Below are 12869 nucleotides of genomic sequence, written 5' to 3'. Positions count from 1 at the left end.
ATTTTTAGGTTAATTAAGTACTAAAAAAACACAGACAGCAGGCACGTTACCACGCTATCAATGGCTTCAGTTCATTCTTAGTGAATTCCCACATTAGTGTGCGTGAACTGTGATTACTATTAATTCGCCATCATTTCACAGCAAGCTCTCGACATCTTTCTTAGGCATTTCAAATGAAGTGAACTAGGGATGGAAATCTTAAGTAAATGATGATTCCTCTTAACGATTCCAATTCCTAAACAATTCTATTAACAATTCTTACTTTTGAGGAAGAAATACTTGAAATGCATCTTTTATTGCATTTAATGCCCTCCACATTATTTTTTTTTTTTTAATGGAGCAGTTTCCGAATAAGAACAAGTTCTTGATCCCCCTCTCTAAAGTGACAACTGCACACTTACAATATTTCAAATCAATCAAGCCTGTTTCATTCGGCTCAGATTTCAGTGAGACATTAGAGTGTAAATTGAACTGTCAGTCAGCTGCAGGTACCAAAAGAATATTGCAACACATGCGTGGCCACATGGGTATCTTAGGCAATCTTTTCCAGACAGAATGTCTTTGCATAACTCGGTTTATAGGTTAATTCAAGAACAAGTACGAGAGTTTAACATTAAAAATTGAACAGTTGGTTCTATGCAAACAGTTACTGTAAGTTGTTTGCATTTAGCCAACTAGGATGGTGAAAGTAGTCTAATAAATTAAGTTTAACAAATCTCACCATTACCCATCAGAGTCAAGCACAGTGCATGTATTTATTTATGTAGAGGTTGACTATACTGTATGGGTTGGCAGAGGCTGATGCTGATACCAATATCTAGGGAGCAGGCTGGTCAATATAATGCTGATATATACATAATACAGTTTAATAATAGCAAACGAAATGTACAAAATTTGCTAAAACAAAATAAGCAAAAATTAATAAAAAACATTTAAACCAAAATTGTTTATCATCCATCAACAAGGTTGTTGGATTTTAGACCTGACACATGGGGAAATTACCACTTCTGTTAATCAGCCAAGTGGACATGTTATTGGCTGGTGCCGATAATCTAAAAATGGCCAAATACTGGCCTATTAATTGGCCGAGCCAATATATCAGTTTATCACTATATGTAAGCATAAGGTTTATGGTTTATCAAAAACAAATTTCCCCAAAAGTGTAGTTCCATTTACCTGTTCAATACCTTGATGTTTCCAACAAAACAAAATGTTTTTTAGTGCCACTATATATCAAATTTAAAATTTCACCATTAAGTTTGTTTTTTGTAAGTGGAACAATCCCTGTGAGATAACTGAATGAATGAGCCAATTGATCTTCACTGGTAACATTGCATAAACACTTTTCACTGTGAGAGGTGCTGAGAATGATGAATATTTGTTTATAAACCACCTCAAATATAAAATATTATGCTGGAAAGATACACTATGAGATGTCTAGAATAGTAAAAGGAGAAATATCGCATTGTTGGAATGTGTGATATTTTTTTTTAATCCTTTAATAATAATAATAGTGTTTCGCCATTTGGTTATCAATAGAACAATTCATAATAGTGGTCGACCGATATATCGCCACGGCTGATAAATCGGCCGATATTCTGAATTTTTTCATTATTTTATTCATTTCATTATCAGCCGATAAATTTTCCCCTTTGGCCGATTTGTTTCTTGAGGGCACTGAGAATCGCCCGCTTGCATGTGAAGCAACTGAGACATGTAAATGACCAGTCATGGTTCGTTTTGTTGTTATGTGCCATCATGTAATACAATAATAGACCGGTGTGCAACACAGTGGATCAGGATCCTCTCCTGGATCAGGATCAAAAGCTCCTCTGATTCTGAGGCCATTTAAACTCTCAGGAGATTGAGATCATCAGCGCCTCTTCTTCCTGAGATGGCTGAGGAAGTTTGGAATGAACCGCCACATCCTCACACGGTTCTACACCTGCACTGTGGAGAGCATCCTGACTGGCTGTATCTCCGCCTGGTACGGCAATAGCACCGCCCACAACCGCAAAGCACTGCAAAGGGTGGTGCGAACTGCCAAACACATCATCGGAGGTGAGCTTCCCTCCCTCCAGGAAATATATACAAGGCGGTGTGTGAAAAAAGCTCGGAGGATCATCAGAGACTCCAGCCACCCGAGCCATGGGCTGTTCTCACTGCTACCATCAGGTAGGCGGTATCGCAGCATCAGGACCCGCACCAGCCGACTCCATGAGAGCTTCTTCCCCCAAGCAATCAGACTTTTGAACTTTTGATCTCCCACGATCAAATACATCAGCCCTGCACTTTATTACTCTTTTATCTCACACCGGACTGTCATAAATTATATTATTATTATTATATTATGTCTCTCTTAACAACTGACTATCAACCGACAGCCTGAATGTCAATACAGTACAATACTGTACATTCTATATATATATATACTTTTTTTTAATATATATTTTAATTTTTCATTTTTATTGAATAATGTGTATCTATATAGTAAAAAAAAAACAAAAAAACAGCATATTGTATACTGTACAGTGTATGTTATTATTTGTATATTGCTGAGTGTAATTATGTGTATATCAGATGTTTAAATTGTGTTGTGTTAATTTGATGTTATTGTAAATTGGTATATGTCTCATCACTGTCACGACTGCTATGTTGATTGGAACTGCACCCAAGAATTTCACACACCATTGCACTTGTGTATATGGCTGTGTGACAATAAAGTGATTTGATTTGGATTTGGATTTTGAGATTGCTGCTCGCACTGGATCCGCACGAGCGTATGAGAGCAACTTCAAAATAAAAGCGTTTCACGTGTGCTACAAGTAAATGTCTTATTCACTATGCACTGTATGTGCAATTGGCTTGATTCTGTATTTTTTGAGAAAATGCGACTGCTAACGTGGACATGCCATCCATGGTTGCTGGACTACTGTGTGTACTGTTATTTCCTTCTTCATAATATATTAACAATTTCTTTATGTGTATATAAATTATTAAAATTTGATGACTAAACAGAAATCAGAAGAAACTGCTATCTACCATTTAAAATACAATATAATTTTTTTAGATAGTTTTTTACAAAGTTAAAGTTTAGTGTGAAATTGAGTAAATATAGTGCTAAATAAGAGTTTATTTATTTTTTAGCAATTTTATGTTTATGCAATTTACTATATTAAATTGTGTGATACATCAGCATCGTATCGGCCACCCTGCTCTCTGGATATCGGCATCGGCCATTAAAAAACCCATATCGGTCGATCGCTAATTCACAAGCCATAAATTTGTTTTGACTCTAAGCTGTGAATGTCACTTTTCCTTTCACACAGCTGTAGGGATATTCCAAGATCAATACAAAAATAACATTTATGCAGCATTTCACATTCGGTCACTCTTGAAGTCTGAAATCATCTGAAATCACTTTCAGGTTAGCCTCATGACTTGTTCTCTGTTGTGTGGGGGCTTGTTGTGTCTATTTTTAGAGAGTGCAGAGGCATTTCTTCGTGCTAAGAGTTAACACAGTCAATCCCCCTCACTGTACGTCTCTCATAGACAACAATTAAAGGGCTTCCAACATAGTCTCATGAGAATTTTTCACAATAACGAGGTGTGAATTTGTACCAATTCGTGGGCTTCATTCGTATGATAATGTACAACTTATACATGAACCACTCAAATACGCATCACGAACACGCATTTGGAACCCGGAAGTGTCGCCTTATTCCTAATAACACATCAGGGCTTTTAACATTAATATCATGGTTATGTTTATACTCTGGGTAGGGTAAAATGCAGAGGTTAAATAGGGATATTTGAGGAGGGGAAACCCTAACACCACCAAAACTCAACTAAAGACTGTCTGCAGGAAATAGAATGAAGTGACGAATAAACTGACAATATTTTTTTTATTTTTGAATCTGAGGTGCCGAAATGCCGTTCTGGACCATTCCACCCCAATTTAACCCTTGACTTAATGCTTAGGTTTAGGGATGGGATTTTTGTTAGGGGTTAAAGTTACAAAAACACAGTTGTGAATTAACACGTAACAAATGCCACAATGGTAACTTACAAGGACACGAGGAAAGTCTCCCTCATTGGTGGGTGAATAATATGTATGATTTTGCATGAAATAACTTGTACAAATTGGAACTGTACGAACTTGTACAAATTTGCCACCTTGTACTATTGTGATGAATTCTTGTGAAAACAGGTTGAAGCTTCACATTCTAAAATAACCAGCTTAAAGGTATAGTTTACCCAAAAATAAAAATTCTGTCTTCATTTACTAAACCTCATGTTGTTCAAAACTTGTATTTACTGGAACACAAAAGATGTTAGGCAGAATGACAGCATCAGTAACCATTCACTTTAACTGAATGGAAAAACTGAGGCTCACATTCTGCCTCACATCTCCTTTTGTGTTCCACAGAAGAAAGAAAGTCATATGTGTTCGGAACAACAAGAGGGTGAGTAAATTATGACAGAATTTTCATTTTTGTGTGAATTATGCCTTTAGCACAAGCCTGTCTCTGAACTCAAAGACCCTTTATGCTTTGTCAAACTCTGTTGCCTAATGTCAACCTTTACCATAATGATCAACTGTGTTGTATTTGGCTGTCTATTCTAACCAAAACACAATTGGTGGTCTACTGTATTCTTTTATGTGATGCTGGTTCTGACAATGTTTCCATGGGAACCCAGTGATCTCTGGTGTGTCCAGGTCCAAATGGCAAACTTACAGAGCAGCTGCGGTGGGATTTTGGGTGGTTTAGGTGGACAGTTTGAGTAAACACTCTAAACATTTTGTCTGAATATTTGTATTTTGGGAGTACTCTGCCATTGGCATTCATTTGTGTTGATTGTTCTTTAATCTGCACATTTCCTTGTTTTAAAAGCAGAAGTTGTGCCAAATGAGGTGGCAACACTTTCCAGAATAACAGCCAGATTTAACATACTGCACTAATCAGTGGCCGGCATCTGCACATTTAAAGTCACATTAAATCAAAATAGACCCTGTTTACTTTCTTCATTCACATTTGGTCTTGCATGATTCATCAGAGCACATTATTGGGGGCATATATGAGGGCTGCCTACTGGGTAATATTCATATTAATTTATAATAATATTAACCAAAGAGCTATTTATGCATTCTCTTAGTAGACACAATCAAGTCCTGCCCTACATCTTTTTCACATAGAATATTCTGTTTCACACTGAAATATGACACATTACGGAAGTCAAATGGGTTGCAAATGCTGTTTCATGTTGACTTCAAAGTTTGCTGCTATCAAAGTTCAGTTGCAGCAAAGTCATAGCCGAACCTGGACCATTTTATTGTGTTTAGTGGACGAAGCAGCTAATGTGGACAAGCAGTTTGGCTGTAAATGCTTATTGAGTGCAGGGCAGGCATTGCAGTTTTGATGGCATAATATGAGACTACTAAACTAGACCACTGGAGATGGAGTATTAGAATACACTTGCTGTCATAGCATAGCAAAATTGACTCAATAAATATTGATTTCTCAATGTAGTATGCTGTACTGCCACAATAACTGAAATTGGTTCATAAATGCTACAATCACACTTCCATTTGCCTTAACATTATACAAATGGATCCGTTTCCTGTGTAAGACTTAGTGGGCCTAATGAAACAAAGAAATCAGATTAACTACTAATATTTCCCTTCAATTGTAAAGAACTACAAACTGCTGTCCATAAAAACCAATAAACTCTGCAATCAGATATAAATGCAGTGATAGCGGTTGTCCCACAGTCTTTCATTGTACAGAGTATTTCTGATGTTTTTACAAACACAAGTTAAATTAATGTCTACATGATATATTTTCTGTGGTAATACACAGCATTCCACAGATGCTGTCAAGAGAACTTGTAGTGAACCCATAATATACCTTTAAATGCTGGAATTCTGCCTTAAGACTGTACACTTAAAACTTGTTCAGTCCAGACAGTTGGGCAAGCTTAAGACAGTTGTTAACAGCCAAGAAAGAGTGCAGGAAAGTAGATGAGATGCCCGGGCTGACATCTAACATGGACACATGCAGAGGACGGGGAAGACACTATGTCCCATTCCATCTATGGATAAAACCCATTTTCAGTTTGAAAAACACCAGAACATCCATACAAATCCTTGAGCTACTAAACTTGATCCATTGCTACCAAGGCAAGCAAAATATAACATACATCAAAGATCCAAAGGCATCCCAAATATCAGGCAAGAATTTTTAAGAGATGTATACATGGGCACTTTATATCATAACAAATGCCTGTTAGGTATTTGCATAACTACGCATGCAGGTCCAGCAATAAAAAGGGTTTCAATTCATAATTTGTTGAAGTGGAGCCACATAAAGGTCAGGAAATAGAGTAGAAGATCTCTAAACTAACCCACCAACAGAGGAGAATCAAAAGGCAAGCTTGAAGGATTTAAAACAGACACATCCATACACAATGCTACCATCTAGATCATCATGCAGCATTCAAAACGGATTGAGTTCATCAGACAGAAGGTGGAAATACTCACTGGTTTCCCATGGCTGCTCAGAAAAGGACAGAAGAGATATAGAGTGACAGCTAAACCTTCTGGCAGGTTGGACTTTAAACAGCGTCACACAAAGAACAGCTTATATTGATAGAGTTTGTCATGGCCTTTTTTAACCACAAATTGTACTTCCTCTTTTAAGGTGAATGCTTTAACCACAACACAACTCACTCAGGAAGTGAGCTTATGTACAGGTGCATCTCAATAAATTAGAATGTCGTGGAAAAGTGCATTTATTTCAGTAATTCAACTCAAATTGTGAAACTCGTGTATTAAATAAATTCAATGCACACAGACTGAAGTAGTTTAAGTCTTTGGTTCTTTTAATTGTGATGATTTTGGCTCACATTTAACAAAAACCCACCAATTCACTATCTCAACAAATTAGAATACATCATAAGACCAATAAAAAAAAACATTTTTGGTGAATTGTTGGCCTTCTGGAAAGTATGTTCATTTACTGTACATGTACTCAATACTTGGTAGGGGCTCCTTTTGCTTTAATTACTGCCTCAATTCGGCGTGGCATGAAGGTGATCAGTTTGTGGCACTGCTGAAGTGGTATGGAAGCCCAGGTTTCTTTGACAGTGGCCTTCAGCTCATCTGCATTTTTTTGGTCTCTTGTTTCTCATTTTCCTCTTGACAATACCCCATAGATTATCTATGGGGTTCAGGTCTGGTGAGTCTGCTGGCCAGTCAAGCACACCAACACCATGGTCATTTAACCAACTTTTGGTGCTTTTGGCAGTGTGGGCAGGTGCCAAATCCTGCTGGAAAATGAAATCAGCATCTTTAAAAAGCTGGTCAGCAGAAGGAAGCATGAAGTGCTCCAAAATTTCTTGGTAAACGGGTGCAGTGACTTTGGTTTTCAAAAAACACAATGGACCAACACCAGCAGATGACATTGCACCCCAAATCATCACAGACTGTGGAAACTTAACACTGGACTTCAAGTAACTTGGGCTATGAGCTTCTCCACCCTTCCACCAGACTCTAGGACCTTGGTTTCCAAATGAAATACAAAACTTGCTCTCATCTGAAAAGAGGACTTTGGACCACTGGGCAACAGTCCAGTTCTTCTTCTCCTTAGCCCAGGTAAGACACCTCTGACGTTGTCTGTGGTTCAGGAGTGGCTTAACAAGAGGAATACGACCACTGTAGCCAAATACCTTGACACGTCTTTGTGTGGTGGCTCTTGATGCCTTGACCCCAGCCTCAGTCCATTCCTTGTGAAATTCACCCAAATTCTTGAATCGATTTTGCTTGACAATACTCATAAGGCTGCGGTTCTCTCGGTTGGTTGTGCATCTTTTTCTTCCACACTTTTTCCTTCCACTCAACTTTCTGTTAACATGCTTGGATACAGCACTCTGTGAACAGCCAGCTTCTTTGGCAATGAATGTTTGTGGCTTACCCTCCTTGTGAAGGGTGTCAATGATTGTCTTCTGGACAACTGTCAGATCAGCAGTCTTCCCCATGATTGTGTAGCCTAGTGAACCAAACTGAGAGACCATTTTGAAGGCTCAGGAAACCTTTGCAGGTGTTTTGAGTTGATTAGCTGATTGGCATGTCACCATATTCTAATTTGTTGAGATAGTGAATTGGTGGGTTTTTGTTAAATGTGAGCCAAAATCATCACAATTAAAAGAACAAAAGACTTAAACTACTTCAGTCTGTGTGCATTGAATTTATTTAATACACGAGTTTCACAATTTGAGTTGAATTACTGAAATAAATGAACTTTTCCACGACATTCTAATTTATTGAGATGCACCTGTATTCATCACAGTAACCATATGTAGCAAGTCTTTTCTCACCCTAAAAAGAGCTTCACTACAGGCTTTGATTGACTGTCACCCTTAATGCTTGTCCTGTTCCAAAAATAACAATTCATCACAACTAAATCAGCAGGGTGATCTCATTTGAATTTGTAGGTATTCTTACATAAAGTTGTTTCTGAATGACTGGATGGACACTGATATATTCAATATCAACATAATGGCAGCATTTAAAATGTAAAATGTACCTATGTACAACTTTAGAGCTTTACCATGTGTTTCACTCATTTACTGATCTGTGTATGTGTCTTGTCACAATGGTTCCAACCAGTCTTAAGAAATCACATAGCTCAGAACAGAACAGAATGAAATCAAAATGTCAAAATATTATTTCAAATTATTATTTCATTTAAATTTTTTATTTCTTGTCATAAAAAATACTGTATATAATATAGTAAATGTGAACAAATGGGTTATGTCTGCTGTACTGTTTTTGTTTTATTTATTTTGTTTTTATAGCTGTAAAAAAACAAATGAACAAATAATTTCAGCTGTCCGGTTTGCCTATGCACTGTTTGACATCTCAGATATTGTGTGTGTGTGTGTATGTGTGTGTGTGTGTGTGTGTGTGACAAGCATTAATGTAAATAGACTTGGCTGCGTGCATGGATAATCGCTCTCAATCAGCATGTTTTCACTCTGAGTATACAAGTTTTAAACTGTTATCGTGGTGCATTTGTGATAGTTTGGCTGTCTCTTTAAGAAAACAAACGTATTATATGCCTGAAAAGACTGTTTGAGTTTCTGTTTGTGTTAATGAAAACCGCATCTGCACCTAATAAGTAGACGTGGCTGGGTGCATGGGAAGATCACGTTTATATGATGGCTGTGCATATACAAGCTGTGAACTGTTATCGTGGTACTTTGGTGACAATTTGTCTGTTTGTTACATAAAATAAGCATATTATGTGCTTGAAAAGACTCTTTGAGTAGCTGTTTGTTGACAACCACTACTAATGCAAACAAATGGCAGCACATATCAGAGGATGATCACGTTTGATGTATTGACTGTGCCTATAAGAGCTGTAAACTTTTTATCATGGTACTTTGGTGACGAGCTGTATGTATGTATGTAAAATAAACTTACTCTGTGGTTTAAAAGACTGTATGAGTAACTGTTTGAGCGAATATAAATAACAGACGCTTGACCAGCGCAGCCTGTGTCAGCGTGAAAGCCGATTTTAATCTGGCAGCTTGTAACGTAACTGGCTGTTGCAGAAACACATATGTGTGACGCTACTCTGCAGGGCCCAGTTATTAACCGTCAAAGGGTTAATTATAAATACAATAAAATCAACCAATTAACTCCATCCATTTAATATACTATAAACCTAAAAGAATTCTTAAACATATTTTAATCTCTAAAGATATTTATAAAAGTCGTTTTTGGTTTAGGGCCCATTACATTGATATTGTACATATCAGTCAGTGTCTATCCAAATGTACAAAAATGGATGTGTGCTAGAACTACACTTGGCAAATGAATACATACAAACACTAATAAATTCACATTGAAATCAGAAATCGAGTCACATACGCCAGCTAGCAGCTTTTTTAAACCAGCTTTTTTTTATGTTGTGAGCTATTTTCGCAGTGATCGCTTAAGCATGGGCAAGATGTTTACAAGACACAAATGCCATGTGGCTGCTTGCGACAATCACCCCATCAAGTGCGGCCTCCACATGTTGTTTTCTGACAGTTTAAAGTTCAGATCTTAATTACGGTACCATAATGGCTTTGACTGATACTGTTTACTGACAAAATATTGTACTTTTTTTTGCATTTTCATAGCTCTTAAAATAATCTGCATGGCAATTTTAATGGCTTCCATTCAAGCCTACGACTGCACGGTCAACTTGAATCAAGAGGGAAGTGAATGCTGCGGGAAAGCACAAGGAAGTCCAGTTATTACTTTGTTGCAGTTGTAGAACACTTATAATGCAGTTGCAACATTATTTCCTTCTACAGTAGTGAATTGCACAAATGACTGTACAAACTAGATGATAAACAAATGAGAAAGATTGAAAGCATGCTACATATAACCAGCCCTAATATTAACTTGTCTATCTACACATCACTGACACATTCTGACTGTCAGAAAGCTCACAACGGCTGCAGCTTGATCTATATTAGTCCCACCAGCTTAACTGAGCAAACAATCATCTATTAACTACATCCCATGATGACTGAGTTTATTAACTGCTAAAAATGTCTCATCTCGAAAAAATGTTGCAGCAAATACAAACATCCAATGTGTGCTAAATAATGACATTGTCTGTGTGTAAAAGCAGTAGCATATAAAAAGAAAGACAGGAAACAGCACAAGATTGCAAGAAATAAATGCTGATTGACTTGGGCACACATTGGTTCCACATTCAACTTGACTGACTGGTTGAAAAAGCAACAGATGCTAAGTGGAGATATAAGAGAACATTGAAGAAACAACAATGTTGACCATTTTCCATTTTCTCTCTGACCCTTAAAATTAAAAGGGCTTTTTTTCTGCTTCTGTGTCTTTAAGATGTCTATGTAAACACTTCCTTTGCATGTGAAATGAGATACAGTGCTTTGGTGCACTTTTTGGGCCTATACACTAGAATTAATGTTGCGTCTGAGAACACATCCATTGATTTTAATGGGGATGCTGCTTGCATCACAAGGAAATGGAGGGAAAATGCAACAGTTTTAACTTTTGCTTCAATGCACTCAGATGTAGACATCCGTTAAACAATGAGGATTTCAGAGGTGGGTCCAGTTGCGCTTTCGGAAAACCAATTTGGTGTACACCCTAAAAACGAATCTTACGTGTTGCTATTAGTCAAGCGCTCCCTCAAAGCTTTCTCTAGTATGTAGGCACTTTACTCGCAAGCTGCTGGTTTTCTCTCGAGTCCAATACAATCTAGAACTGCTCCGTCCTTCAAAAAAACAGTGATTACCTTGTGACAGGTTCTCAAAACAATTCATACTTAAATGTGCCACTCAAACTATTCAAATCACACTGAAACGATCAGGGATTTTGTTTAGAAAAAACCTCAGCTACTCCTTTCTAATGTTGGGATTCTTCAGAAGGATATGCAGAGTGGCAGGTGCTACACACAGCCAGGACAGCACAATTTTTGGCTTATTTTCCCTATTTTACTGTTATCATTAGTCCTTCTGGTGTTTAGGAATAATAGTTTCTATCCAGCTGTCTCCTTATTACCTCACCATGACTAGGCTAGCCAAGTTTCTGAACAAATGTGGATAGTTATTACAGTATGTGTTTGTATTTACTAGTAAGTTATATTTATTTAGCAAAATTGCAGAAGTTCATATTTTTAACCATTTTTGTAGTTTAGTTCCATATCATTCATCTTTTTTATTTTATTTATTTATTTTTATTTTTTTGGATAAAAGACATCTCTCGTTTCTAATCTCACTCTTTCAAGATTGTATCAACCCCTCAGCTGTCAAATTTTCAGTGTATTCTAACCCTTTACAGAATTTTTAGTGGTAAACCACATCCACCCTCTTGAATGACACGAGATTTCCCTCGCGCACTACACTTACTACACTACACTACGCAAAAAAAGACTCCTCCGAACAGCACGCGCAGATGTTCTTCATAGCTCGTCATAAAATCAACTGGGATTGCCACTAATAATACAGACAACCAGCACTAATGCAAATTAAAACAGACTGTAATCTCTTAATCTGAGGGTCTAGGATACATTTGCAAAGAGCATACTCAGTATTTATAAACAAAAAGTTAGGTTCCCAAGAGCCGGTAGGTTATTCTGTACATTTTGCATGTATATTAATCATACATCATAGGACACTAATATATAATGCCAGCATTATAGGCTATTCCAAGGTTATAATCGCTTCGTTACCTGCGAACAACAGCAATAAATCGACCACGCACACCTGTCATCCACATTTTCGTTTTAAATAAAGTGAAAGTTGATATGCGGTGGATGTTCATACCTGTGTATCGTAGAGGTGCAGAGGCGCGTCTCGTGTGCCGTCTGTGTAATATGAACGCTGGACGATAGTAGTAGCCTCCGCCGCTGCGATCTGGTTCATCTGCTTGAACCAGTCTCAGCGCCCCTCTAACGTCACTGCGCCTCTAAAGCTCTCCGCCAATCAGATCTAAGAGACCGCTGACTCTCAGGTGATGGGGGCGGGGTTACGAATGAGTTGGTATTCATAGAATTGTATTTTCTAGTAGTCATCTAACATCCTTATTCCACAGAGCTCAGGATGTGCGGAAGAATTTTGTGTAAGAGGCATATGATTCTGCCATGACTATGATAAATTCTTCCTCATTCTCACTCTTTGCCCAGTGAAGTAAAAGTCTGTTTTGATATACTCCATATATACATGTGCCCATATGCGAACACAAAATAATTTAGAAAATAGCCATCCATCGTTTTTATTGATTAATTAAAACGTTATTTTACTTTAAGACACTTTTTAAAGATGTGATAAGT

General features: G+C 37.4%; 1 protein-coding gene across 2 annotated transcripts in view; it reads right to left on the bottom strand.

The window, feature by feature from the left end:
- The window catches only part of LOC127427951 (calcium/calmodulin-dependent protein kinase type 1-like), a 70462-nt gene extending 57965 nt beyond the window's left edge, over window positions 1-12497 (bottom strand). Inside the window, exon 1 of one of the 2 annotated variants that reach the window (XM_051675925.1) lies at window positions 12364-12497. The gene's annotated coding sequence lies outside the window, so the exon portion shown is untranslated. Of the gene's footprint in view, window positions 1-5909; window positions 6084-12363 lie in introns of those variants that run through there. The other variant, XM_051675926.1, reaches the window with a different exon arrangement.
- Window positions 12498-12869: the final 372 nt, after the last annotated feature.

The sequence above is a fragment of the Myxocyprinus asiaticus genome, chromosome 37 (genome assembly GCF_019703515.2).
Source record: "Myxocyprinus asiaticus isolate MX2 ecotype Aquarium Trade chromosome 37, UBuf_Myxa_2, whole genome shotgun sequence".
Taxonomy (NCBI): Eukaryota; Metazoa; Chordata; class Actinopteri; order Cypriniformes; family Catostomidae; genus Myxocyprinus; species Myxocyprinus asiaticus.
Note: the sequence above shows the minus strand (reverse complement) of the source record. Positions and strands in the feature narration are given on the sequence as shown.